Source organism: Mesoplodon densirostris, chromosome 7, assembly GCF_025265405.1.
Source record: "Mesoplodon densirostris isolate mMesDen1 chromosome 7, mMesDen1 primary haplotype, whole genome shotgun sequence".
NCBI classification, from domain to species: domain Eukaryota; kingdom Metazoa; phylum Chordata; class Mammalia; order Artiodactyla; family Ziphiidae; genus Mesoplodon; species Mesoplodon densirostris.
The window spans coordinates 78,354,103-78,381,272 of NC_082667.1; the positions used below are offsets into that span (position 1 = coordinate 78,354,103).

The following is a 27,170-nucleotide window of genomic DNA, read 5'->3' on the forward strand; positions in this document are numbered from 1 at the left end:
GGAAACATACGAGTCACCTGAATCCCTGCATCTCCCTCATAAGCAAAACCCCGGCCTTAGAGTGAGACCACCCGAGGCCACCTGTCACCAGGATGAAGGGATGGCAGCCTCGCATCGGCGCCCCTCAGGGTCACCCCCTGGCCCTTTCCTGATAACGGACAGCAAGGCAGAGCTGTGCGTCTGTCTGTTCCAGTGCCTGAGACTTGAGGGACAGTTTAGTGGACCAGCGCCCGGAATCCTCTCTGCAAAGCTTGCGTTTCCCACCATCACTGCTCCTGCCGAATGAGGGGCACAGCCCCATGGCCACGCGGGGCCTCCAGGGCACGGGGGTGGGTGCACTCGCGGGTCCAGCCCCGAGAGGGGCGGCCAACCATGGGCCTACGAGTTAGAAACAATGGACCCCGGGACTCTCCTGCAGGTCCAGTGGTTAAGACTGCGCGCTTCCAGTGCAGGGAACAGGGGTTCGATCCCCGGTCGGGGAAGTTCCACATACTGTGCAGTGCAGCCAAAAAGAAAAAAAGAAGAAACAACGGAGCCTGGCGGTCTGACCAGGGTCGGCTCAAACCCGGAGGCAAGAACCAGGGTTCCTGCAGGAGGAGAGCTGATCAGACGAGGACGAGGGGAGATGGCATCACCGCCGACACAGTGTGACACGTCCACAGAGCCCCGGCGTGAGCTTGTCCGGGGGAAGGGGGGCTGGGCAAGCGCGGCCGGGGGGAGGAGGGGGGCGAGAGGAGGGGCCAAGTCGCCGAGGAGGAAGCCCCTTCGTGGGCACCGTAACCAGCTCTTTAACTGTGTCTTTTTAAGTCTTTTTATCATTCATAGATGCTTTTGCAAAAATGCTTCATCTTCAGGAAGATTCATACTAAAGACTTTCTGACAAGTGCAGGTTTCTGATAACTTTCAAATCATACCGTTGAATTGGGTAAGAAATTAAAGAATTCTAATGGAAATCCCGATGGTTTCATAAAGGTTAAGGCTGCAAACTGTAAACAGCTCAAATGTTCATCATCAAGTGAATGAGTAATTCACATCAGCAATAAAGGGGAATGAAATATTAATATACATAACATGGATGAATCTCAAAACATGCTGAGTGAAAGAAAACAGGAACCAAATACACACTGTTAGATTCTATTTATGTAAATTTGAGAATGGGAAAACTATAGTCACTGAAAGCAAATCATCATATCACTTTTGTAGGAAGGTGAGGGTTGACCACAAAGGAGCCTAAGGAAACTTTCTGGGTAATGGAAATTTTCTGTATCATGATTGTGGTAGTGATTACACAACTGTATATATTTGTCAAAATTTATCTAACTGTGCTATACACTTAACATGAGTGCTATTAGTTGTATGTAAATTGTACCCCAATAGGGGTGATTAAAAGGAAATATATATTATGTATGACATATAAATATATGTTTACATGTATTACATATATATCATGACAATAGAATAAAATATGTTCTTAGCGATTAAACTGCCATTTAGCCAACATCCAGAATGCCAAACATCCTTATTTTTTTCTTGTTTTTCCTTTCTCTAACCTTTCAAAAAGCATCATTTTTAATAGTCACATCAACATTGCTGATTAGATTTGCAGTAATTTGAAAACACAGAAGACATTCCTTTTAAAAATATAAACAAAAGCTTCTTTCATCTGCTCTCTAGATCTTTTTATTCTTATGCCACATTCTTTACACCAGTTGACCAATTGAGTTAGGCACTCATTTACTTTTTCACAAATCTTTGTTGGGTTTCTGCTAGTTCTGCATTAGGGACTATTAAGGAGGAAAACCGCTGACACAAAATGGTTTCATTTGTGCTGAAGCCCACGATACCACGCATATATTTAATACCTAACCTACTTGCAATTTCGACCTTCACCAGAAATGTTATCTTAATTCTGAAATCTGGAATTTTCTGGTCAGCACCAATGTGGTAATCTATCACAGGGGCCCTCTCCATCTCCCCCAACCCAAGAAGAAGAGGCAATCTGCAAGATAAAACTCAAGGCTTCCCTTCCCTACAAAGAGAAGATAGTACTCGTCCCAAATAACCTTTTTTTCTTTTGCTAATGACTTTCTTGCCCACCCTCCTTTCTATAAAAACCTTCCACTCTGTATAACTTCTCAAAGTGCCCTTCTATTTACTAGATGAGATGCTGCCCAATTCATAAAGCATCCAATAAGGCCAATCAGATTTTCAAATTTACTCAGTTGAATTTTGTTTTTTAACAAGACATGATCTTAAACAAGATAAACATTGCCCCCGTTTTCATCTCAGGTGGCCTCAGCCTGCAGCTGCTGAAGCAGGATTTTGGTTCCTGGCCAGAGATTGAAGTCAGGTAGGGGCAGTGAAAGCACTAAATCCTAGCCACTAGACCACCAGGGACTAGTGGCCAGTGACAAGGTCCTGGCCTGTCTGCTGTGTAGAAATGAATTTCCACAGAGATGGAAAGTAGTGAAACAAGTAAAGTGTTTATTAGGAGGACAAAGAATACATGTGGATAGACACGTGGGCGGGCTCAGAGAGAGAGTTGCGCTCGCAGGGTAGTTTGAATCACTTTTATGGGAAATTTCTTCCAGGTTTCCTTTGACCAATCATCTTGCTTTGCCTGGTTCTGAGTCCATATTTGGTATACCTCAGGGTCCTCCCGTGTTCATGTGCATCTCTTAGCCAAGATGGATTCTAGCGAAGAGGCCTATGGGTAGTTGACATCACTTACTATGGGGTGGTGCCCTCTCCCTTTTTGACCTCCAAGGAACCCTTCTGCACGTGTGTAGCTGGGAAGGTCTCCTTGACTACGAGAATGAGGAACATCTCGTCTTTTATCTCTTATCTGGGCAGGGCACAGCCTCCTTTCTCGATTGCCCTGTTATTGATATTTTGGAGTTTCTGTCCAGAGGGAATGAACTCCTGCTGCTTACCCTGGGGCCCATCTATCTCCTGCCTCACTTTCACAGAACTCACAATCTGCTGTGAGAGACAGTCAGAATATGAGCACACACACACACAAATAATTTTAAAGCCCGATAGATTTGAAGTCAATAGAAAAGACATTGAGGGCTTCCCTGGTGGCACAGTGGTTAAGAATCCGCCTGCCAGTGCAGGGGACACGGGTTCAAGCCCTGGTCCAGGAAGATCCCACATGTCGTGGAGCAACTAAGTCCGTGAGCCACAACTACCGAGCCCGCATGTTGCAACTACAGAAGCCCATGAGCCTAGAGCCCGTGCTGTGCAACAAGAGGAGCCACCACAATGAGAAGCCCTCACACCGCAATGAAAAGAATCCCCTGCTTGCCGCAACTAGAGAAAGCCCACGCGCAGCAACGAAAACCCAATGCAGCCATAAATAAATAAATAAATAAATAATAAATTAAAAAAAAAAAAGACATTGAAAAAGAAATGGGCCTCCTTTTGATAAGGAAGTCAGAGGTTCCTCTGTAACTTCTTTTGAGAACAATAAGCCATGTCTTTTCCTTCTACATTTTCTCTCCCCACTGCTGACCCCAACAAAATGCTGAAGACAGAATTTGCACTCAATAGATTATTACCTTTTAAATTGATGTAAAAGTATAAAGTATATTTAAGTGCATTAAAGTATGGAAGGGCATACATTTGGAGCATAAAAGCTCAGTACCTGCTGGAAATATCACATAATTGATGAATATAAAACTAATTATATAATAGGGAAATTAAAAAGAAATTTCAGGCTGTGTAGAGACTAAATTAAGAGAACAATATCATATATAATAGCTGAATATTTTGGCATTTGAAATTGGAATTTAAAAAATAGATAGATAAGAGAGGAAGAAATAGGAGTCTTAATTAATAACTGAAGGACAAAGGGGGGATAGGTAGCTTATTTAGCTTATTTCTGCCTTTTTAGTTGCAGAAAATATCAGTTTTGAAACCAGATATGGTTGCAATGTATTAGTTCTGCACAAAGTGCTAGGATGAGTTTCCCCACACCCACAGTTTGGGGATAGTGCTTTACTCATAACTCATCTTTCATGCATTTGCCTAAATTCTTGTGGAATACAGCTGGACTTGCAGCTCATAAATGTGACCTTTGGATGTGTTTTAAACACTACTGAACTCCATTTTAATTTTACATATTAAAGCCTCTGGGCTCTATTTACTCTTTCATTATATAACATTCATTTATCTTATGAAAAACGCTGTGATTCACTGTTGGTCTAGCTTTTTTTTTTTTCACTTATTTGGATGATTTTTAGAATCCAAACTGTATTGTTATTTATCTTGGAAAACAGAAACACTTTCGGGAGTCAGTTCTCTGAGTCCCAAACCCCTCACCTGACACCCTCTTGTGGTGCTGTGCCCTGGGGGGAGGATACAGCAGGATCTGCAGGTGGAGAGGCCTAGACAGCTGAGGGTATTATGTGTCTGGTTTATCGCCAAGATTAGTCAAGCCCCAAATTATAGTGTTGAGGGAGAAACTTTTCACGTAATGAGGTATGGGGAAATCATTTAGGCTTATACATGGTTCAGTGTAAACTTTGTGTGAACTGAAAGAGCCTGTCAAGCACACACAGCACATCTGCTTTAACCATTAAGGAAAAGAAATGCCTGATTCAAAAAGAAGGATAAGTGACTCCCTTCTTACGATGCCCATGTTCACACCCTCTCGAAGACAAGGCTCCTTTCCCACGTGCCAGGATCCTACTGTCTCACTAGACATGTCCTCAATCTGTCTCTTTTGAAATCTTTAAGGAACAGACGCCTGTCATGTTTGATGTATGTTCTTTGTTCTGATAAAGTATAAGACTACCATGCTTCAGTGGAGAAGTTCCTTAGAGCCTTTTGAGGGGCTGCCTCCCAGATTATAGCCCTCAGCTTGGCTCAAATAAAACGATTTTCTGTTCCTATTATAAATTCTTTATTATCTCCCTCCACAGTGTGTTATTCCTTATGAAGTCCAGCTGTTCTAGGCTGACACCAAGCCACCCTGAAGCAGCCATCGTGTCTTCATTGCCTCTTTCTCACATCTGGGTCCTTGAAGGTTGCTGAGATCATACTTGCTTGTCTGTGTCCATGGAACCCAGGGCAGAGCCCAGGTCCTCCCACCAGGGCCCTGGATTCTGGTACCAAACCCAGGAGAAGGTGTGCTCTAGTTATATCAGCCTCACCTGGCACCAAGGCCAAGATCGTCATGTGTTTTTTCCCAGACTTCTTCTGTGGGAAAGGGTTTGGGGATGTTTTGTTTTCCCTAGTTCACCCTAGAGAGATGCAAGGAGGAAGTCTGATGCAGACTTTCCAGCTTACAAACATCTGAGGGCTGTGTCTCAGGTCAGGATCAATGTTCCCTTTTCCATGGGCAATGAAGTCAGTGAGGCAGCCTGACGTGAGGGCCAGGACTCTGCCTCTGTAGTCCTGGAGTTGATGGCTGAGGGCTGGGGACAGGGGCGCTGCAGTTCTGCCCAAGGGGAATTAAAGGCCAGAAAGCCCTGGTTTCTGCAGGAGTCTGATCATCGCCTGGAATGTATGCCAGTTAACATATAATTTCTTTATCCTATTTATTCATTATTGTTATTTCTCATTGTACTTTGGGACTCAATTTTTTATTGTTATATAAATCCAATGTTTTCAAAGATTCTCCCTCAAGGATTCTACTGTTAACATTTTTCATTAAGAGAAATGCCTGTCTATTCCAATCTTTCTTTCCCTCCATTATTTACTGTGTCTTTTCTAGGTCTTGTCCTTGTCTCCTGGGCCACAGTCAGTAATGTCTCCACTTATGTATTCTGAGTGTGTGATCATTTGGTCCAAGGGATTCTGCTGAATGAAGTATAAATTCTGATATCTTTCTCTTGCAAACTTTCAAAACCTACAAATAAAATGAAGATATGGGCAATATAAAATGAAAATATGATTTTCCATTCTTATTAATATCTATCTCTATATTTCAATAGAATTCAATTATTGGCCCCTGGTGACTATATTTTTCAAAAGAATTCCCTAAATAATTACCAGTAATTCACTACTCCAATGTAATGTAGAAGATATTCTTAGTGTATTCTTCAAATTCATGTTGATGGAATGCTCAAGTTCCCTATATCAAATTGAGCTCCTATATTCCCTCTGAATAATAAAACTAAGATATGTTTGCTAAAGATTGTTGAAAAACAACATTTTAGCTTGACATGGACAGTACAAATATAGTATCACTAAGGGTGAAAATTTAGTATATGTCCTGTGGACTACCAATTTCATGTTCCACAATCACAATTGAACCATTTAAATACAGAATTATTTCCTAATTCTCTATTATATAAATCTCATTATAAATAACAAGCTTTTTAAAAGCTTTAAATTTTTAACTATAGCTCATAAATTTGTACCTTTTCTCCTCTATCAACAAAAATTGACTTTCATGGTTAACTCAGTTAAAAAATAAAACAGCACAATAGGAAAGAAGTAAAATATCTCCATTGCCTACAATATATAATAATATATATAAATATGCTGATGAAAAAAACATGGGTCTGCTCTCCCATGTGCAGTAAAGCAAATCTACTGACACCAGGTTATGGAGAAGGAAAGTGCAGTGTTTATTGCAGGTGCCAGGCAGGGAGTTCAGGTCAGCTAGTGCTCAAAACACCTGAACCCCCTTTCCTGATGGGTTTCATGAAAGCATTTTTAAATACCAGGTGAAAGAGGGGAATCACAGGGTATGTGATCAGCTCCTGCACAATTCTTTGGTTGATGTGAGGTAACAGAGCAGTGTCACAGTGGTTAACATTATCAATCCTCAGGCTCCAGTAAAAGATCTCCTACTTAAAACAGTTTTTAAAGTTAATAAAAATAAACATTAACTGGGTAGAGGGAAGGTATCCTCAATTTCAGAACAGTGTAAAGTCAGCAAATATCACAACTGGTGCACCCCTTGAAGAGACTGATCTTGACTGGTTGCAATTTTTTTTTTTTTTTTTTTTTTTTTTTTTTTGCATTACGCGGGCCTCTCACTGTTGTGGCCTCTCCCGTTGCGGAGCACAGGCTCCGGACGCACAAGCTCAGCGGCCATGGCTCATGGGCCCAGCCGCTCCGCGGCATGTGGGATCTTCCCGGACCGGGGCATGAACCCGTGTCCCCTGCATCGGCAGGCGGACTCTCAACCACTGCGCCACCAGGGAAGCCCCTGGTTGCAATTTTTAAGAAAACACATTTGGGTAAAATTAACTCTGCACTTAAAAAAATTGACTCACAGGTTTTAGGTTTCTAAATGCTCTAAAAGTACTTATTTTTCCTTTCCAAGAAGGGACTTTCAACCTCCCCCAAAGTAAAAGGGCAGTGCCTCTTGTATTGCTTTCTCTCACTGAACACACCGAAGAAAAATTGCATCATGTTGGTGTCTATCTGAATAATGTGCTCAGGGCTCTCCCTGAGTCATTGCATGGTTCTCATTTGCACGTGGGAGCCAATGGGTCTAAGTGCAGGCCACCACAAGATGTGCCACTATGGCATGTGGATTATTTTGAGCTGAAAACAATCAGGCCCAAAAGACTCAGGAAGAGCCTTTGAACTTCCCCCTTACTGCCTAAAATAATTTAAGACAGGAGGCCTGTCCCTGGAAGAAGCTATCACTAGAGATAAATGTAGTATAATATTAGGTGTGGTAGAACAGGAGGAACATTGAAAAGCCCATTTGATCAAAATCCTCTCTGTGGGGCTTCCCTGGTGGCGCAGTGGTTGAGAGCCCGCCTGCCGATGCCGGGGACATGGGTTCGTGCCCCGGTCCGGGAAGATCCCACGTGCCGCGGAGCGGCTGGGCCCATGAGCCATGGCTGCTGGGCCTGTGCGTCCGGAGCCTGTGCTCCGCAAGGGGAGAGGCCACAACAGTGAGAGGCACGCGTACCGCAAAAAAGGAATTCTCTCTGTGTCTCATTGTCTTTGGATGGATCAGCAAACATTTGTTTACCAAACATTAACTCTTTTTAACTTCCTGTGAATTACCTTACTTCCCCTTGAAATTTCAGACCCATACCTCCTTCTGATGCTGAAATTTGGCCTCTGTGCACTGGTATGGAATCGAATTCGGGGGCAGAGTTTGGGTGAAGTAGAAAAGAATAGGTTTATTGTGTTGCCAGGCAAAGGGGGACACAGCAGGCTAATGCCCTCAAAACTGTGTGTCCCAACCTGGGGGGATTTGGTGAGGAGTTTTATAGCAATGGTTCAAGGTCAGGGTTGCTGATAAGGATTATGGTGTGTTCAGGGCCTGCAATCCTTTCATCTGGCCTCAAGTGGTCTCCTGATGAGCTTCTATGCTTCTCAAGGTTATCAAACTGTGACCTTCTCTCTAGAATGAAGGATGCTTCATAAAGTAGTTAACATCTTCCATTTGTTGGGGGGTTTAGTTCTGTAGAAGAGCTCAGTTATTGTTATATGTTTCCCTTGAGGCAGAACCAGGATCTTGTCCCAAAGCTGCACTATTGTTTCTTGACAGTTCCTCCCTTGTCTCTGCAGCCCCTCCCTTCCCTGATTAGCAACTATTTGACCCTACCCTTTGGAATTCAGGGAAGGTTGTGGAGGCTGAAGCCTAGTCCCTGCAAACAAGAAATGGGGGACACAGAAAGACTTTAGTGCCCAGGAGCCCCACAGGGTCCTGCTCAGTTTCACTTCTCTTTAGTCAAGAATATATATATGTCACCTTGTCTTGCTGTCTTTGGAATTCTTCATACTTATGTGAATTCCCCATGTGCACATAATAATTTAATTTTCTCTTGTTAATCTGCCTTATGTCATTTTCATTGCCAGCCAAAGAGCTAATGTTACCCAAAAACCTGGGTTTGCCTCTTGGTGGGTGTCAAGCTGAAAGGCACAACAAAAACAAAGATTGGGAGAAGAAAGGATTTGTTACTTGCAGCAAGTAAAGAGAACACCGGGGGGTCTTTCCCAAAGCAGTGTCTTCCTGAACAGCAAAATTGGGGAATTTTTAAGCTAAGGGTATATGCATATTCATGAAGGGGTTTGGGTGGTCCACAGAGTCCAAGCTTTAGTGGACTGAAGCCATGAGGGTCAGAAAAGGTCAATATCATCATTCCTTATGTTCCCAGTTGATCAGGCTAATCTTTACCATTGAAAGAGAACTGGGAGTCTTTACAATTATTTTTGTTATTGTTACTTCTTTTACCTGAAAACAGTCCTTTGATTCTGCATTATTTTGTCCCTTTAAGATCATTAATTACTGAGACCCTTTCAACGGCAAGCATCCTGGCCAGGCTTACATTGCAAAATGGCTTAGGCCAAAAATGACTCCTAGATATACATATTATTAAACTTTTGTTTTATTGTCTCCTGTTAATCAGTCTCACGTCAATTTAATTCTTAGACCAGCTAAAAGTGTTACCTGAAACACTTCTTTTGTTGAGCCAAAAGACACAACCAAGCCAAAGGGCAGGAGAAGGAAGGCTTTATTACTTGCAGCAAGTAAGGAGAACACCAGGGATTTTCCCAAAACGGTGGCTCCTTGAACAGCCAAATTGGGAAAGTTTTAAACTGTCAACTGAAAAAAAAAAAAGCACAAACTGAGAGTTGTGAGTTAAGTTTTATTTGGGGCAAAATGAGGACTATAGCCAAGGAAACAGCCTCTCAGATAGCTCTGAGGAACTGCTCGAAAGAGTTAGGGGGAAGGTCAGCATGTATGTGATTTTGGTGAAGGGGGACACATGGAATCAGGGACACATTTTGGCAGAAATTTGCTGCTAGTCACGAAATGGTGGCTGCTAGTCACAAGGAGCAGATGTCTCCATTAATGATTTTAGTGCTTTTCTAGATATGAGAAGATAAAAGAAACTGGGCTCATAAAATCTTCTGAAAATATCTAACTATCTGAAGGCCTGTTCTGCCGGGTTTTCCCAGAGCATAGACTGCCTCATTCCTGATCTCTGTCCTGAATTCCATTCAGGGTGTGTTGAAGGTTGTGAAACAAAATTTATATTTTATGGCAAGACAAGAGAAATTTAAACATAAACTCTTCTCTGCCCTTTGGTCTCCTCTCTCCCCACACTGTGCATTGTGCATCTGCATTATACATTGACCAAACCTCCCCCATAGGCAGGGACACTTGCTCAACCATAAAGAGCAACATTCTCCTAACATCAACAAGACAACTCCCTCCTTAAGAGATAACATTTCTTCTTGACCTTGTAAGGGGTTACATGACCAGCAGGATGGCACTTAGATCTGAATTATGTAAACGTTCAATAACATGTCATTTGATGTACAGCCCTCTGTCTCAAAAAAAACTTATACACCTCCCTGGGTTTCTAATGGGCAGAACAGTTTTCAGAGTTTTCTGAGATGCTCTTCCCAGGTTATAATCCTCAAATTTGGCTCAAAGAAAAATTTCTTTTAGTTCTCTTTTAGATCAAGTGATTACTTTTTTGTCAAGGTCAGAGACTACAGTGGCTAGTGACTTCATTCTTATAGAACCAGATGGTAGGGGACAATTTTATTTCACAAGATCATTAATTACTGAGACCTGTTCAAGAGCAAGCATCATGACCAGGCTGAGATCACAAATGATTTAGGCTTAAAATGGCTTCTCTTGGGCTTCCCTGGTGGCGCAGTGGTTGAGAGTCCGCCTGCCGATGCAGGGGACAGGGGTTCGTGCCCCGGTCCGGGAAGATCCCACATGCCGCAGAGCGGCTGGGCCCGTGAGCCATGGCCGCTGAGCCTGCGCGTCCGGAGCCTGTGCTCCGCAACGGGGAGAGGCCACAACAGTGAGAGGCCCACGTACCGCAAAAAAAAAAAAAAAAAAAAAAAAAAATGGCTTCTCTTATGTCAAAAAGTTATATTTGATTCTTTTTCTTTGGGGACCCCCTACTGCATTTGCCTACAGAAGGGCAGAGGAAAAGTTCTTCCTCTCTGACAGTCTTCATGACTGCCTGGAGAAACAATGATGGACTCAGGAGTTCTTCTCAGCCTCGATGTGCACAGAAATCTTTATGCCTATGGTAAAGGGGCATGGAAAGGAGAGGGTTCTCAATGTGTAGAAGTTCAGATGCTTTCAAAGGCAGGCAATGTGCCCTGCACTATAATGCCTGTTGGGCAGGAAGATAGTTTCCTGTACCCTTCTAGATTTTTCTGGTTAGTCTAGGAATTAAATTGACATGAGACAGATTAAGATTAACAGGAGAAAATCAAACAAAATTTAATAATATGTATACATGGAAGAGACCCAGGAGAATTCAGTAAATCTCCCAAATGGCTGAAATCCTCACCTTAAATACCACTTTCAACTAAAGACAAACATGTTGGGTGTAGTCATTTGGGACTTCAAAGGGGAGGAAGGCAATTCTTCCTCGGACCTCATACATGAAGTCACCATACCTCAAGGGGAAATTCAGCTTGCACTGCAACTTCAACTAAAGAACAGTTCTTCGTGTAACACTGCCGGATATTGGAAGATACACAGGCTCCTCGGCCGACCGAAGGCATTCCTTCATTGAGGCAGTTCGCTAGTCGCAGAACACCCTGCTTTAAAAAGTTGATTCAGTTTAGGGCACAGTGGGTAGCTTGTGTCTCTTTTACTTGTTAGAAAACACACGTATTTAGGCTGCGTGTCAATCTAGACATGGCGTCTATAGCGAAAAGCCTGGTTTTCCCATTTTGAAAGCTCCATTCTTGCAGCCGGAAAAAACCTGAAAAACACTGTTGTTGCCATGTTTCTAGTCCCTGCAGGCATGGCTCTGAGAAAAAAAAGAGTTTTCTCGAAAGAAAGAGGGTGCTTCCAGGTCCTGGGTGGGAGCTCTTCCTGCCCTGCTCTAGAGCTAAGGGGAATCTCAACGGGGGCCCTAGCCTCAACGTAAGGTCTTGATTTGGCATCCAGAAGGGTAGGCGTGAAGCAGGTTCCCTGAGGCCTTAGTCGCAGTTCTGCATTCGTTTAACGGCAGTAAGTGTCTAGAGACTCGTGGCCCCGTCGCGTCAGCGCCAGTTTCAGGACAAGAACTCTGAGGACCCGCCGGCTCCCCTGGGCTTGCTGGGCCACACTCAGACCCGTAGGCCCTTCAGGGTGCCCCAGGGTAGGCCGAGGGGAGGGTAACACACTGCAGTCTACCTTGGGGGAGCTAGATGTTGATGTTCCAACTACCGGGTTGTTTTTTTTTTTTGCAAAAACCCCTAGATATCCTGTGCCCTCCCTTACCTCTTCAGAACAGTCCCTCAGAGCTATCTGAGAGGCTGTCTTCTGACTTGTCCTCAGTATGTCCTCCAAATAAAACATAATTCTCAACTTTTAGGTTGTGCATTTTTTTTCAGTCAACATTTAACCTGTATGGCTCATGTAGGTACTATGCCTAAATGTAATGGGATGAGCTGTAAATTATTAAAACTAGATAAATTCTGTCAGCTCTACCACTAGCTGAGATCAGGCTTTCTTCTCTGGATACTTCTGTCATAGACCTTGGCAGATATGGGGTCTGTGTTGGTCTTAAAATTCTTCTTAGAATTCTGGGGACTCATTCATTCTTTCAACAAATTTTACTGCTTATATTCTATGTGTCAGTTACAGTGCTGGGTCTTGAAATGCAGAAGTCAACACACGAAAATACAAGGATAAAACACATTTTCTACCATATTAACTTTTTTCATTCATTAATTCATCCTTAAGTCATTCAACACGCATCTTCTTATTGAATACTGATGAGGGATCAAATGCTATGCTAAACACTGAGTATATAACTGCAAATGAGATGGATAGGCCCTGATTTTGATGTCACTACTATCTTTTGTTGTGCCATATAGTGGGACAGCTTCATTATTCCCTTTACTGTAAGTTTTGGTTTTTTTGCGGTACGTGGGCCTCTCACTGTTGTGGCCTCTCCTGTTGCGGAGCACAGGCTCTGGACGCGCAGGCTCAGCGGCCATGGCTCATGGGCCCAGCCGCTCCGTGGTATGTGGGATCTTCCCAGACGGGGGCACGGACCCGTGTCCCCTGCATCGGCAGGCAGACTCTCAACCACTGCGCCACCAGGGAAGCCCTACCCTAAGTTTTTATCACAAATGGCTAATGAAAATAAAACTCTTAGTGGAGTTTCAACATGCATAGGTAAATGAGAACACAGAATTCCCCTTTCGCATGCCCCATTCTCCTCCTTCTAACTCCCTATGTGAACTCACTTTGTGCCAAGACCAAGATGTGCCCCAATAAGAACCAAGCTGATTTCCTCACACTGACAGGGGCTATTGCTCACTTAGAAGACTTGATGCTTAATTTTGATAAGCAACAAGACCATGGAGACAACCTATAAAAATGATTTGTCTTGGGAGAAAATACTAAAAAGGGTTAATGTGCTGTTCCACATGTCTAACCTCCTGGGATTAAACCACAGGCACCAAGGTCACCAAGGGTACTTGGCAACAATGAGCTAAAAATGAAAAGAAAAGCATCATACTGTTATTGTATTCATCTTCCCCCAAGGCACTCTCTGATAAACACCACAACCACTAAGGGAACTGAGAACAGCTTCCTTGTGGGGCAGGTTATATATGCATCTTTTTCCAAGAAGTTAAATCATATCCAGCTATCAGCACACCTTACTTAAGGTGATTGTAATGTATGAGATTAAATGTTCCTACCTGATTGGAAAACTTCTTGTCCTCAATTCATTGGCTATACTGGATTATTTTTCTTGGGTCAGACCTTCAGACTTCTACCAGAAATCGTTCCTTTGGGGAAACCAGGCCTTCCCAGAAACTCAGGAAACTGAAATGGAGACAGAAAGAGAGAAGGAAATTATTTGGACATATAGACCTCAATTGTTTGGTTTTAAGTAAACGTCCCAGCAAACATCTTCTAAATGGTATTATAACTTTAGGGAAATTCACAGTTTATAAGTTTGTGTACTCATAAACTGAACATATTATGATAAGAGTACAGGTTGCATTTTGTGTCTTCAACTCAAGCAAAGACTTCAAAAAAGTCCCAGTTATCCTTTGTTCATTCAGACACAAAGAAAGGGCAAAAAGGGCAAGTTTCTAAGTCTTTTTCTTTAAAATTTACTTCCTTTCTTCAGTCTTCATCAAGATCTTCAGGAAATTAACTTTATTAAAGTTAATTATTCATAAAATAAACATAGGAACCTGCAGAAGACTATTTCACAGAGACCTGTAATGTACAATATCCATTGCATACATGCACCATGAGCTTGTCTTTTCTAGCACTGGCATACACAAAACTCTGTGTGTGTGTGTGTGTGTGTGCACACATGTGTGTCTTTTTTTTGTGATGGAGCCATAGGGAGAAAATAAACCTATTGGCTGCAATTCAGTGATGTAGAAAGATTTAAGGGTAAAGGAAAAGGCTACATCAAGTGAAGCAATAAAGTCATGAGGTTGTGCTTCCATAATAATAACAATAGCAGTCTTCTGTAACCAAGGGAGCAGGCTCCTCAAATTATAGTCACACCTGTTAGACCATCTGCCCATAAATTTCACACTATCATTAATGGAAAACAAATGGCACTGTCTCTCCTTCCCTTTATCCATTGGCCATTCTCACATAAACGATTTTTCTCTTCAAGGTCATGCTCTATCCTATCTGTTTAAAAATATTAGGATTTAGGAGGAGTGATACATAATGTGCCATGCCTTGGTACTTGTACCAGTGATGGCTCTGTAAGGAGCACTGGATTGTTAGGAGGCTATAAATTGAATTCCCCTAGAAGCAGAACCTGAGGCAATAATTTGAATGCAAACTGTTCATCTGGGAGGTGCTTCCAGAAGACTCAGAAGTGGAGTGGGAATTGAGAATGGAGGCATGGAAGGAAGCCAACAGAGGTGCATTACTGAATAAATTACTCCTGCAGGAAACTGCTGCCAGTACTTCAGGGGAGTTCTGTGAAACTCTATAGAACATGTCTCAGTTATCCCAAGAATTGGTGAGAAACTTGAAGTACTTATCTTCCAGTCCCCTCTGTCCTTGGTTGAAAGCTACACCCAGATACATTAACTCCTGTACATTTCTGGCCTGCCCTAAGGTGGATAATTGCAGGTGGTAACATGAGACTATCAGCATATACTGGAATGATGAGTGTTGGGGAGATATGAGTGGAGCATTGAAACCATCTAATACAGTCGGGGCAGGAGGTATTAATTATTGGCTTGCAAGTCCAAATGGGTAACCTTAAATTCCTGGGTTAACGGTTTTACTTTGAGGTATTTAAGCATGATGTATGAGTAAAAATTTCCTCTATTAAATCAAGTTGAAGATCCTAAGTCCCTAATCTTCTGGAAAACTGTGGGTATCTTTTTAACAGATTTTTGAAAAGTAACATGATTAAGATTTCAAACTGACCATCCATTCATTCATTAACTCATTCAACAAGCATTTCTTGAACACCTAAAGTATGCCATGGGTTAAACTAGGCACCAGTGTTACTGTTACTAAAATCATTATCGTGCCACCTAGAAGTCAATGTATTGTGACACTCAAATAAGAAAATCCATAGTTACTGTAAAAATTATTACAGAGTGATATAGGAAGACACGGTAAGACCTTAATTCATGCTGTGGACAGTAGTATATGGGGGATATCAGTAGGGCTTCCTGTAGAAGGCAATTGAAATGGATATGTAACATGAAGGAAGGGTGAATTTTTGAGGAAAAGAGAAGATAAATTCATGTTTGCCAGAAAATTAATGGTTAAGGATCAGTCCAGAAAGGAGTTCCATTCATAATCAGTATAAGAAATGTCACTGGGGTTTCCCTGGTGGCGAAGCGGTTGAGAGTCCGCCTGCCGACGCTGGGGACACGGGTTCGTGCCCCGGTCCGGGAAGATCCCACATGCCGCGGAGCGGCTGGGCCCGTGAGCCACGGCCGCTGAGCCTGCGCGTCCGGAGCCTGTGCTCCGCAACGGGAGAGGCCACAACAGGGAGAGGCCCGCGTACCGCAAAAAAAAAAAAAAAAGAAAGAAAGAAAGAAAGAAAGAAGTGCTCACTGGAGTGTAAGAAAAGAAGACAATGGAGAGGGTGGTAGAAGCCAGACCATGAATGGTCCATGTATGTATACTAAGTGCTATGGTCTAGTCTTTGTGTTCCCCTCCAAATTTATACGTTGAAATCTTAATTTCCGGAGGTGATAGTATTAGTAGGTGGGGCCTTTGGGAAATGATTATGGTATTAGTGCTCTTATAAAAGAGACGCCACAGAGCTCCTGAAGCTCTCAAAAGAGGGCCCTCATCTGACCATACTGGCACCCTATCTTGCACTTGCAGCCTCCAGAACTGTGAGAAAAAAATGCCTGTTGTTTATGAGCCACCCAACCTGCACCATAATCTTACAGCAGCCCAAAAGGACAAAGAGAGTTTGGATGTGAGATTTTACTCCAAGAAATATGGGAATCCATTGAAGGATTTTAACTGGTAACTTAGAGGAGAGAAAAGTTTCATAGCACAATCAGGTATTTTTGTAAGAAAAATTTGTTTCATTTTCAGAAAGATCACTCTGGAAATACTGTGACTAGATTTTTGGAGAAGGGTGATGGCAGTCCCGGATATAGAAAGATGAGTCAGTAGTCCATTAATGTAAGTCAAACAAGAAAGTGGATATAGAAAGTGTGAATTTGTGGCTGAGCATTCTTTTCTTTTAGCACTTGAAAAATGTTATGTCAATGCTTCTGACTCCAGAGTTTTAGACAAGAAATATGCTGTCATTGGAATTGGTGTTTCTCAATAAGTAATGCATCGTTTCTTCCTGTCCACTTTCGAGATTTTTTTTGTCTCTACTTTTCAGAAGTTTAGTTATGACACGTCTTGGTAAGGATATCTTTGCGTTTTTCCTCTTTGGGTTTGTTCAGATTCTTGAATTTGTGTTTATGTCTTCTAAAAAATTGGGAGCTTTTTAGCCATGATTTCTTTGAATACTTTGTCAGTCCTACTTGCTCTCTTTTTTCATTCTGGAACTTTGATGACATGAATGTTAGTGCTTTTGTTACTGTTTACAGGTTCTTGAGATCCTGTTCTTTCTCCCATCTTTACCCCTCAGTCTATTTTTCTCTGTACATTTGGTACATTGTATTGATCTCTTCTAAGTTCATGATTCTATGCTTTGTAATCTCCACTCTATTCTTTTTTTTTTTTTTTTTTTGCGGTACGCAGGCCTCTCACTGTTGTGGCCTCTCCCATTGCGGAGCACAGGCTCCGGACACGCAGGCTCAGCGGCCATGGCTCACAGGCCCAGCCGCTCCGCGGCATGTGGGATCCTCCCGGACCGGAGCAGGAACCCGTGTCCCCTACATCCGCAGGCAGACTCTCAACCACAGCACCACCAGGGAAGCCCTCCACTCTATTCTTGAGCAAAGTTTTTTGATTGTTGTATTTTTCAGTTCTACTGTTCTCATTTGTTTTTATTGTTATAGCTTCTAGTTCTTTGTTTACATTTTCTATTTTTCCCATTTCTGTCAAGGAACACATAATTGCTAATTGAAGCATTTATGTGACAGCTTATTTAAAATCCTTGTCTGATCATTTCAATAGATGTTTTATCTCAGCGTTGGTGTATGTTTATTGTCTTTTCTCATTTATTCTGTGATTTCCTGGTTCTTGGTGTCATGAGTATTTTGCCATTGTATTCTAAACATTGTGAGTTATTATATGATTCTGTAACCCATTTAATTTTATTATTACTTTTTAGAAGGAAGTCATCCTATTTGAGGCATAGTATGAGGACTGGCGGGTTACGTACAGATTTCCATTGGGCCCTACTGACAATACCCCAGCAAAAGTGGGCACTTACATTGTCTCACTGCAGACAGATCAAGTAGAAGTTCAGCTATCCTATTGGCCCTTCTGACACCTTCCCCCCAAAAGTGGGAACATTAATATCATTGTGTTGCCTTTTAGTAGGAGTGGAAGTTCATCTCCCCAGTAGATTTCTTGACACAGGGGAGGGGAGAAGTGAAGTGTTTGCTGTCCTTCCTCCCACTTCATTCCTTCTTGTTGATGCCGGGTGTGGGTAGAGGGTCAGCTACCTGCTGGCCCCACTGACACCAGGGTAAGAGGAAGAGAACTGACAACTAGCCCTGCTCGTGCCACCTCATTCTGTCTTACTGCCTCAGGATGGTTATGGGGATTCAGCACCCCATTGGGTCTCACTGACATCATGTGTTGGGGGTTAGTGGGGTGCCTACTCCCGCCAACCTGTAACATCCTATTCTTATTGATGTCAGGGAGAGATGGACGCTAAGTCCCACCATTGGACCCCACGACTGTGTGAGGGCAGCCCAGTGTTAACAAGCCTGTCAGGCACCACTTTTTTTTTTTTTTTAAATAAGTAAATTTATTTATTTATTTGGCTGTGTTGGGTCTTCCTTTCTGTGAAAGGGCTTTCTCTAGTTGTGGCGAGCGGGTGCCACTGTTCATCGTGGTGCGCGGGCCTCTCACTGTTGCGGCCTCTCTTGTTGAGGAGCGCAGGCTCAGTAGCTGTGGCTCATGGGCCCAGCTGCTCCGCGGCATGTGGGATCTTCCCAGACCAGGGCTCGAACCTGTGTCCTCTGCATTGGCACGCAGATTCTCAACAACTGCGCCACCAGGGAAGCCCAGGCACCACCTTTTAAAGTCTGTTTGCTAATGGAAAGGGGTGGAGGCTCAGCTCACCACTGGACCACACTGAAACAACCCTGGTGGGGAATCAGAGCGCTGGCTCTTCTGGAGGGCAGGAGTGGGGTGGTGTGGAAGATCAAATCCTACCTTGGCCCAACTGAAACGACAGGACATAGGGGATGGGTGCAATATTCCACTGGCACTTGGCTCGAGTAGTGTGTATATTCCACTGGCACTTGGCTCGAGTAGTGTGTATATTATTGCCCAAATGGTCTTCTGTCTTTAGCAACCCCTTTCCTCATACTTTGGCTAGGGGGAACAGGGTTTTGTGTTTTTTTCTGAAGCTTTTTTGTCTGTTGTTCTGTTGGTGGTTATTGATTGGGGGTGCCTGTAATACCATCTCCAGGATGTATGGGAAGCAACAGGAAACACAGGGGACTCATCACCATGTTATTCCTCAAGTCCCAAAGTCCCTAGTTAAGTCTGCCTTCTCATTTCCACCTTTCAGCGTCTTCCTATGTTTGTTTGTTGTTATGTTCAGGGTTTTAGTTTTAAGTGGGAGAACCTGGGAGAAATGGGCTACTTCATCTTCTTGGAAGCAGAGGTCTGGAGGCCTTTTGACGTTAAAAAGTACTGCTGACTGTAAATTAAAATGTGATGATATACACCTTGCCCTTTAAGAATTATTCTACTAGATGATGTGGCTTCCCAAAGTTGCTACAATTTGATTTTCATACTTCTAAAAGCCAAGTGTTTGGCTGGAGTTGAAATTTAAAGATAAGCAAGAGATGAGGCTAAGGTGATCTATGTGGTAACAGATTAAAGTTGGAAACATCAATATACATTCATGTTTTGCTTAATATTGCTTCATATTACCTTAATACACATGGCTATGTAGAGAGATACTTATAGATATGTGCGTATACATGGGTAATGTGCACACATATTATATCTTTGCTCTGTCAGCTGAGAAGATCTAGAAGCAATGACATCCGAGCAGCAATTAGCACACCCCACACCCAGATCCTGCTGTCTAATACCGTTCTCCACTAAAAAGACCTAGTTATCTTTGAAGAAATAGCTGATTCTAGGACTAGGGCAGTAAATATACAAGATTTATATACAAGACCATCTTATAGTGTCAGAAAGTAAGGAAGTTCCAAAAAAAAAAAATACAGGATGGGGATACCTCAGAGTGGCACAAGAGCCAACTGAAAAGAGTTCACAAGGGTCAGGACTAGAGCAATTTGAGGAACAAAGTAACTAAAGTAGAATTAGATTATAACCCAAAGTATAAAATAAAAATCCATGAGTTCTTCTGGTATAAATAAATAATTGGATACATAAATGCAGGAGAATGGATAAATCTCCAGTGCAAACGAATTCCAAATAATTTATGTAGTACTCCATCTTAAGCATAACTCCCTATTCCTTAGTTGTGGGCTGAGCATATTGACTTCCTTCCAAAAAAGTACAGTATGAAAAAGGGAAAACAGTAATCTTACGATGGAGAAACCTGAAAAACACTACCTCAGCCTGGTGATCAAAGTCGACCTCAGCATTCATAATGCATATTCATACTTTGTACACTTGATGTGATCTGACAAAATAACCCTTCTACTCTGTGGTCTTCCTCCCCAAAACACATAATCCCAATATTATCATGAAAAATGCATCAAATAAATTCTAGTAGTGGGCATCCTAAAAAACCCTAACTACTCAAAATTGTCAAGGTCATCCAAGGAAAATCTGAGAAGCTATCAAACCCAAGAGGAGCCTAAGGAAACATGGCAACTAAATGTAATGTGATGCTTTGGATGAAATCCTGGAATAGAAAAAGGACATTAGGTAAAAACTAAGAAACTGGACTAATGTATGGACTGTAGTAAATGATAATGTATCAATATTTGTTAATTGATTGTAACAATGTAACATACTAATATAAGCGGATCATCATAGAGGGAAATGGGTATAGTGTATATGGAAACACTTTATACTATCTTCTCAATTTTTCTGTAAAATTAAAACACTTCTAAAAAATAAAGTCTATAAAAACGCTGTGTTTTCTTGTTTTATGATTATGTGCCTGTATTTCCTAATGAATATGTAAATTTGCTTTACCTTCCTTGATACTGATATTACAGAAAATACTAAGTAACTCTGAAAGAATTTGTAACTGCAATTCAACAAGCAATAATTCTTGTATTAACTTTTTGGAAGAACCCACTGAATAAATCAAAGCAAATTGTCCTTAAAGGCTGAATTTCTTTTCAGTGTTTAATCTTTTATATGATTAATGCATACCACAAGCAAGATTCTGTTTCAAAGGGCAGAAAACATTGATTGTAGGCAATGTCTAAAGTACAGTGAAATATTAATGCATGATGCTATAACAACTTTAATGTATTTTATGTTTTCAAAATGATGAATTGTTATTTCAGTCAATAAAGTATTCACTTTTATACATTTCCTACCCATCTTTTCCCAAGACACCCACAAGGAAATGATACTATCATCTGACATTAGGTTCATCAATTTAAATTGGAGTTTTTGGTAGCTGTGGTTGCCAATGGTACTGGAATGTGTGATACTTTTACAAATCCTCTCCATGGCAAAATCTGATCCTCACAAGGTAAATCACAGTAGGTGCCTAAAGCCAAATGACATATTGCTTTGTAGCTAGATTACCAAGCATTTTACTTAGAGGCACAATAGAAAGTAGAAAAGGCCATTTCTCTTTCTGTCTTTCTGCTCAAAGGTCACTCACCATCTTACTTTTTATCAGCCATTTCAGAAGTTTTCCATAAATTTAGACTATATAATGTCACTTAATGTGAATGTAGCTCAACATTCTGTTTTAGTACAGCTAATCTCACATTATTTTATTGGTGCTAAATATGTAAATCATCAGCAAATTTTTGTACTTAACTTTTTTTTTTGGATGTGGACCACTTTTTAAAGTCTTTATTGAATTTGTTACAATACTGCTTCTGTTTTATGTTTTGGTTTCTTGGCTGTGAGGCATGTGGGACCATAGCTCCCCGACTAGGGATTGAACCCACACCCCCTGCATTGGAAGGTGAAGTCTTAACCACTGGACCGCCAGGGAAGTCCCTGTACTTAACTTTTAAAAATAATTAAAATAAGCTATTCAACACATTTTTCCTTAAAAAAAAAAAAAAAAAAAAGCAATTCTCCTTAGGCTGGCCCTGGGCACATATGTGACTTTGCCATTTTTTCCATGGACTATTTTCTTACCTGTTCTACTGTGTCACATTTGTTCTACCTTCTCAAAAAGAAGCATTTAAAAATTCATCTACGTGTTCATGCATTCATACATTTATTAAATAAATCTATTGAACACCTACAGACAGCACAGAAAAAAAGGCAGAAAACTAATCTGGGTTGCACAGAAAGTAATGAACTCAGTTAAAATTTTTGGTGAAAATAGGTATTACTCAATCTACTGGAAATTACATTTCATTATGGGGACTCACAGACTCAAGGAAAACCAAGACCTAAATAATAATAAAGTAATAAAAGCACTAGCCATTTACTGAGTGCCTGCTTGTACCTGACTCTGAAACTCTAAAATCATTACGGATGTTCTGATGATTGTCTGATATAATTGTAATCTCCATTTTACAGATGAAAATAACAAGGTTCAGAGACATTAGGTTACTTGCCTAAAGTGAAGTGGCCCAGAAACTACAGAACTGGAAATTGAACCTTAGACTTCATAATGCCAAAGTCTGTGCTTTTAATCACAATGTGTGTGTGTGTGTGTGAGAGAGAGAGAGAGAGAGAGAGAAAGAGAGAGAATGTGTTTAATAGAGAACCTCTGAGAAATGGCAAGAAAACTGCCAGGTATCCATAAAACAATAATTTAGGAGCTTCTTACTATACAAGTAATTGTTAATCATATGGCTGAACTAAGGATCTCTCACTTTTGAACTAAGAAATCAAAAACTTCCAGAAGTTGAGTCTAAATTTTACACTTACATAAGATACTTCATACAGAATGCTCAAGTATAATAACTAAAGAGCTCTGAAAATACTGGAAGCATTCATATAAGTATGATTTCATAATGTGGATAATAGAGGATTTAAGAAATTGGCAGATGCAACTGCAGACTCATTTGTTATCATTTCTGTGAAGGGCAAGATAAAAGAATAAAATGAGAAAAATGAAAAAAGAATGGCTAGCAATTTTAGGTAGTTTGCTGAATCTCCATACTAGGAAAGACTAAGCAAAAAAAAAAATTCTCGAAATATTATTTTGAAAGCACCTACAAGTGTATATGGTCTTTTTATACCAAATAACTTGGAATTATGAACTGTCAAATAAGTCTAATCTTCTCTGATGATAAAATTGCTGACTTTATTTCAAACTATGGAATGAAAAATGAGGTAATAATCAGAAATTCTTAAGAAAAGGAGTAGAAAAAACAAAATTATAAGAGTTATGTTAAAAAATATTTTGAAACAAACATAAAATCCCCATTACTGGTACAGAGCTTTTAAAACTTTATTTTGGTTTTAAGTTTTAATAAATATTTATATGTTTACATAATTACTGTCATAAGGAAGACACAACTGTAGGTCAACTTTCTTCATTCTTTCTTTATTAAGCATTATTCTATTTTGCTCCATCATCTTGTAATTATAATATAGTAACTGTGTAACTTTCTACTAAGTGGATATTTCCTAAACTGTTTTCCTATTGTTAACAATTAAAGGTGTTTCCAATTTTTTGTTATTACAAATGACATGACAATGAGCATCTTTATATAATAATTTTCTGGATTATAAAGTATTTATTGGCATAAGCTTCCAGAATTAGAATTAATGTGTAAAAAGCTATTAACATTTTTATCTTGCTAGACATTGCCAAATTACTTGTCAAAAGATGGAACCAAATTATATTGCAAAAATCTTTGCCAACGGAAGACATTATATATAATTTTTGATTTTGCTAAATTAATAAGTTGGAAACCTATGTTCCATTTCTTTGAATTCTTTGATAACAGAGTGCTGCTGGAGGCTGGGAGGGCAGCCATGTCCGTGAAGGCTCCCCAGAGTTGGAGCGGGGAAGTGGAAAAAGGTCAAAAAAAAATACTAATTGTATTTTCCCTCCATTGTTATCTCTCACTCTCTTCTGCCTCTGTGTAACTTATATCCAGGTAGCTGGAGAAAAATCATGTGGCAGGGCAAATTGGTATTCCAATAAATTAATAATCACCAGCTTCAAATGGATTTTCAAGACTGGAAATATTGCTCTGACTTACAGTAAGCTCTTTCTAATTCTCCTTAAGGACTATTTTCTTAGAAGCTTTACTTAACCTCCATCCTCTCTACTTCCTTCACTCTGAGCTGGTGAGGTGCTTCATAACTCATTAAGAACACAGAAGTCAGTAAATAGTCCACTGCCAAATCCATTAATTCATTAGCATTTGCATTGATCTTTGTATTCCATTTTACTACAGGAGTTAAAGTTAAAAGGCCATGTGCACTACAGACAGTATTTCATTCTCTCTCATCTTCTCAAGTACTTCACAGCCCTGCATTTTCTACAGCCCATCTACTCCTTATGAATGATTCTTGCCAAAATTCAACCTCATTCTAGACTAGTAACTCCAACTTAAAATGTTAAAAACTATACGTGTAACATGAAAGCCTCCCTCCTCCCCTAATCCCTGCATATCTTCTTTAGCCAATTCATGTCTGAACTTTTCAAAATCGTTATCTTCATATATTGTTTCCATTTCCTCACGTCCCATTTACTCTATAATTTCCATCCATCTGACTTCTCTCACCGTAATCTCACTGCCCACTGTCCTGAAATTTTACTTATGAAGGTCACCAGCGATCCCCATGTCAGTATAGCCAACGAATAGTTTTTGTCCTATTTCTAGGCTCTTTCCTTCTTTAAAAAAGAAAAAGAATAAGAAAAACAAAAACCATTTTTTTCTTCTATGCTTTTACACTCTCAACTTCTGTCTTGGTATATTTTATTGGCTTTCTGTGTTTAATCTGATTTCTAACATTCTATTAGTTTCCTTTATCTTCAGTGGAATAAACCAGTATATGAAGGATTATTCTCAACAGTTAGTTCTCATAATAACAGTACTAGTAGCAGCAGTCAATACTCTGTAATGCTTATCATGTGCCAGACACTATTCTAAGACACTGTTTAAATACATATATATAGACACACACACACATATATATATGAGGTTTTCCTCATAGGCCTATGAAATAAGCCTATTATTATACCCATGTTACAAATGAGAAAACTGAGGCAATGAGAGGCCAAGGTCACAGGATCAGTACTTGGTGAAGCCCCGCCTGAGTTAATGCTGGAACTTTAGAGTAGACAAGTTAATAATGTCTCACAGATTGGCCTTAAATGTGAGCAACATTTAATTAATGACTTGTGAAGTATCAGAAAATAATGGAATATTTTAAATTGATTGGGAACTACTAAGTCATGTATCAGTAACTAAGAATGACTCTTATTGAATGAAATTATTTTTCATTATTCTTTTGAAAGGAGAATATTCTTGTGTTAGTGTTTCAGTTTTTTTTCATTCACATATTTATTCATTTATTAGCCACACATTTCCTACACACCTTCTTTTTTTCTTGCAGTGTCTGCTGCAAGCCTTGGAAGATTCAGTGGTGAGCAAAAAATTACAAAGTCCTTGCTCTTAAGCAAATGTCCAGTTGTGGAGGAAGACAGAGTAAACATGTAAATAAATTTTGTACAGCGACAGAAATACGACTGGACAATGGGACGGAGAGGCACTGAGGAGGCAGGTCTCTTTGGTCAAGATAGTAGTGGTGGCGTTTGAACCGAGACCTTAATGATCAGAGGGAAATTGGTCTGGGTAGAAGGATTAGCCAATCTAAAGCCGGGAGAGCAAGAAGTAGAGCTTGTTGCATCTGAGGGACTGAAAAAGACAACTGTGCCTCGAACGCCATGAAGGTCAGGGAAAGATGTAGTAAGTGACCATAGCCCATGGTCCCTGTGAGCCTGGCTAAGTAGTTGAAAATTTAATCTCTTTACAATAGATAGCCTTTAGAGGTTAGAAGCAGTGCAATAATAGCATCTGATTTATGCTTTTTAAAAGACTACTTTGACTGTTGAGTGTCCTACAAAAGCAAAATACTTTTGTCTCTATGAAGTGCAGATAGTAAATTTTAAAAAGCCCAATGAGCTCATAAACAGTTGGTTTACTAAGTGTAATCATTTATCTTAACTAGACTTCATTAATATAAGCTTGGTGACCTTGGGGCCCTGGGACATATTAGATTAGGGAAACCCAACTATTTTCAAATAGTGTGATTTGAAAAATTCTCGAAATTGTTGGGGTTCAGGAAGACTATTTTATTGCTGGGCCTGGATGGGAAGTTTAGAATAAAAGAAAGTATGATGGCTGGCTTCCATCTATTCTCCCTTTCTGTGGGAGAAATATTGATGGGGTGACTACTTTGCTGTTGACCCAATGCTTAAATTTCAGAGCTAGTTCAATCCAGTAAATATTTGCTGAACAACTATTATATGTTAGGCACCTAGCTGAAACTGGGAATATAAAGAAAATAATTAATAATAAAAGCAGGGGGAGGGCCTCCCTGGTGGCGCAAGTGGTTGAGAGTCCGCCTGCCGATGCAGGGGATACGGGTTCGTGCCCCGGTCTGGGAGGATCCCATATGCCGCGGAGTGGCTGGGCCCGTGAGCCATGGCCGCTGAGCCTGCGCGTCCGGAGCCTGCGCGTCCGGAGCCTGTGCTCCGCAACGGGGGAGGCCACAACAGTGAGAGGCCCGCATACCGCAAAAAAAAAAAAAAAAAGCAGGGGGTTTCCCTGGTGGCGCAGTGGTTGAGAATCTGCCTGCTAATGCAGGGGACACGGGTTCGAGCCCTGGTCTGGGAAGATCCCACATGCCGCGGAGCAACTAGGTCCGTGAGCCAAAACTACTGAGCCTGCACATCTGGAGCCTGTGCTCCGCAACAAGAGAGGCCACGACAGTGAGAGGCCTGCGCGTCGCAATGAAGAATGGTCCCCGCTTGCCACAACTAGAGAAAGCCCTCACACAGAAACGAAGACCCAACACAGCCCAAAATAAATAAATAAATTAAAATAATAATAATAATAATAATAAAAGCAGGTATTACTAACAAGAGACAGGCACTGTGCTAATGCTTAACATGCACCATCTCAAGTTACATTAATTTACACTATGGGGTAGATGCATTTATTATACCATTTTCCGGGTAAGAAATCTAATCCCTTTAAGGATTAAGTTACTTCTCCAAGGTTACACAGCTAGTTAGTGGCATAGGTAGGATTTGAACTCAGGTCTGGTATCAGCACCAATTCTCTTAGCCATTATGCTCTATAAGGACCTTACTTGAGAAGTTCAGGATTATACATATATGGGTACAACCAACCCTAAGACCATCTGGCAAAACTGGCTGCTTGAGAAGTCCTGGATTTATGTAAGATGCTCTTGGAATGGAGAAGATCGTGAAGGAGGGTCCCCAAAACACACTCTCTATACTAAGGGGCAACAGAAGAGAAAAAGAATTAGCCTACAGCAGTAT

The 27,170-nt window shown here is 40.9% G+C and overlaps 1 long non-coding RNA gene across 1 annotated transcript in view; it reads right to left on the reverse strand.

The window, feature by feature from the left end:
• LOC132493394 (uncharacterized) overlaps nucleotides 1-27,170 on the reverse strand; it is a 68,991-nt gene that overhangs the window by 19,866 nt on the left and 21,955 nt on the right. Inside the window, exon 2 of the long non-coding RNA XR_009532977.1 lies at nucleotides 13,606-13,732. This is a non-coding gene — a long non-coding RNA (uncharacterized LOC132493394). The remainder of the gene's footprint in view (nucleotides 1-13,605; nucleotides 13,733-27,170) is intronic.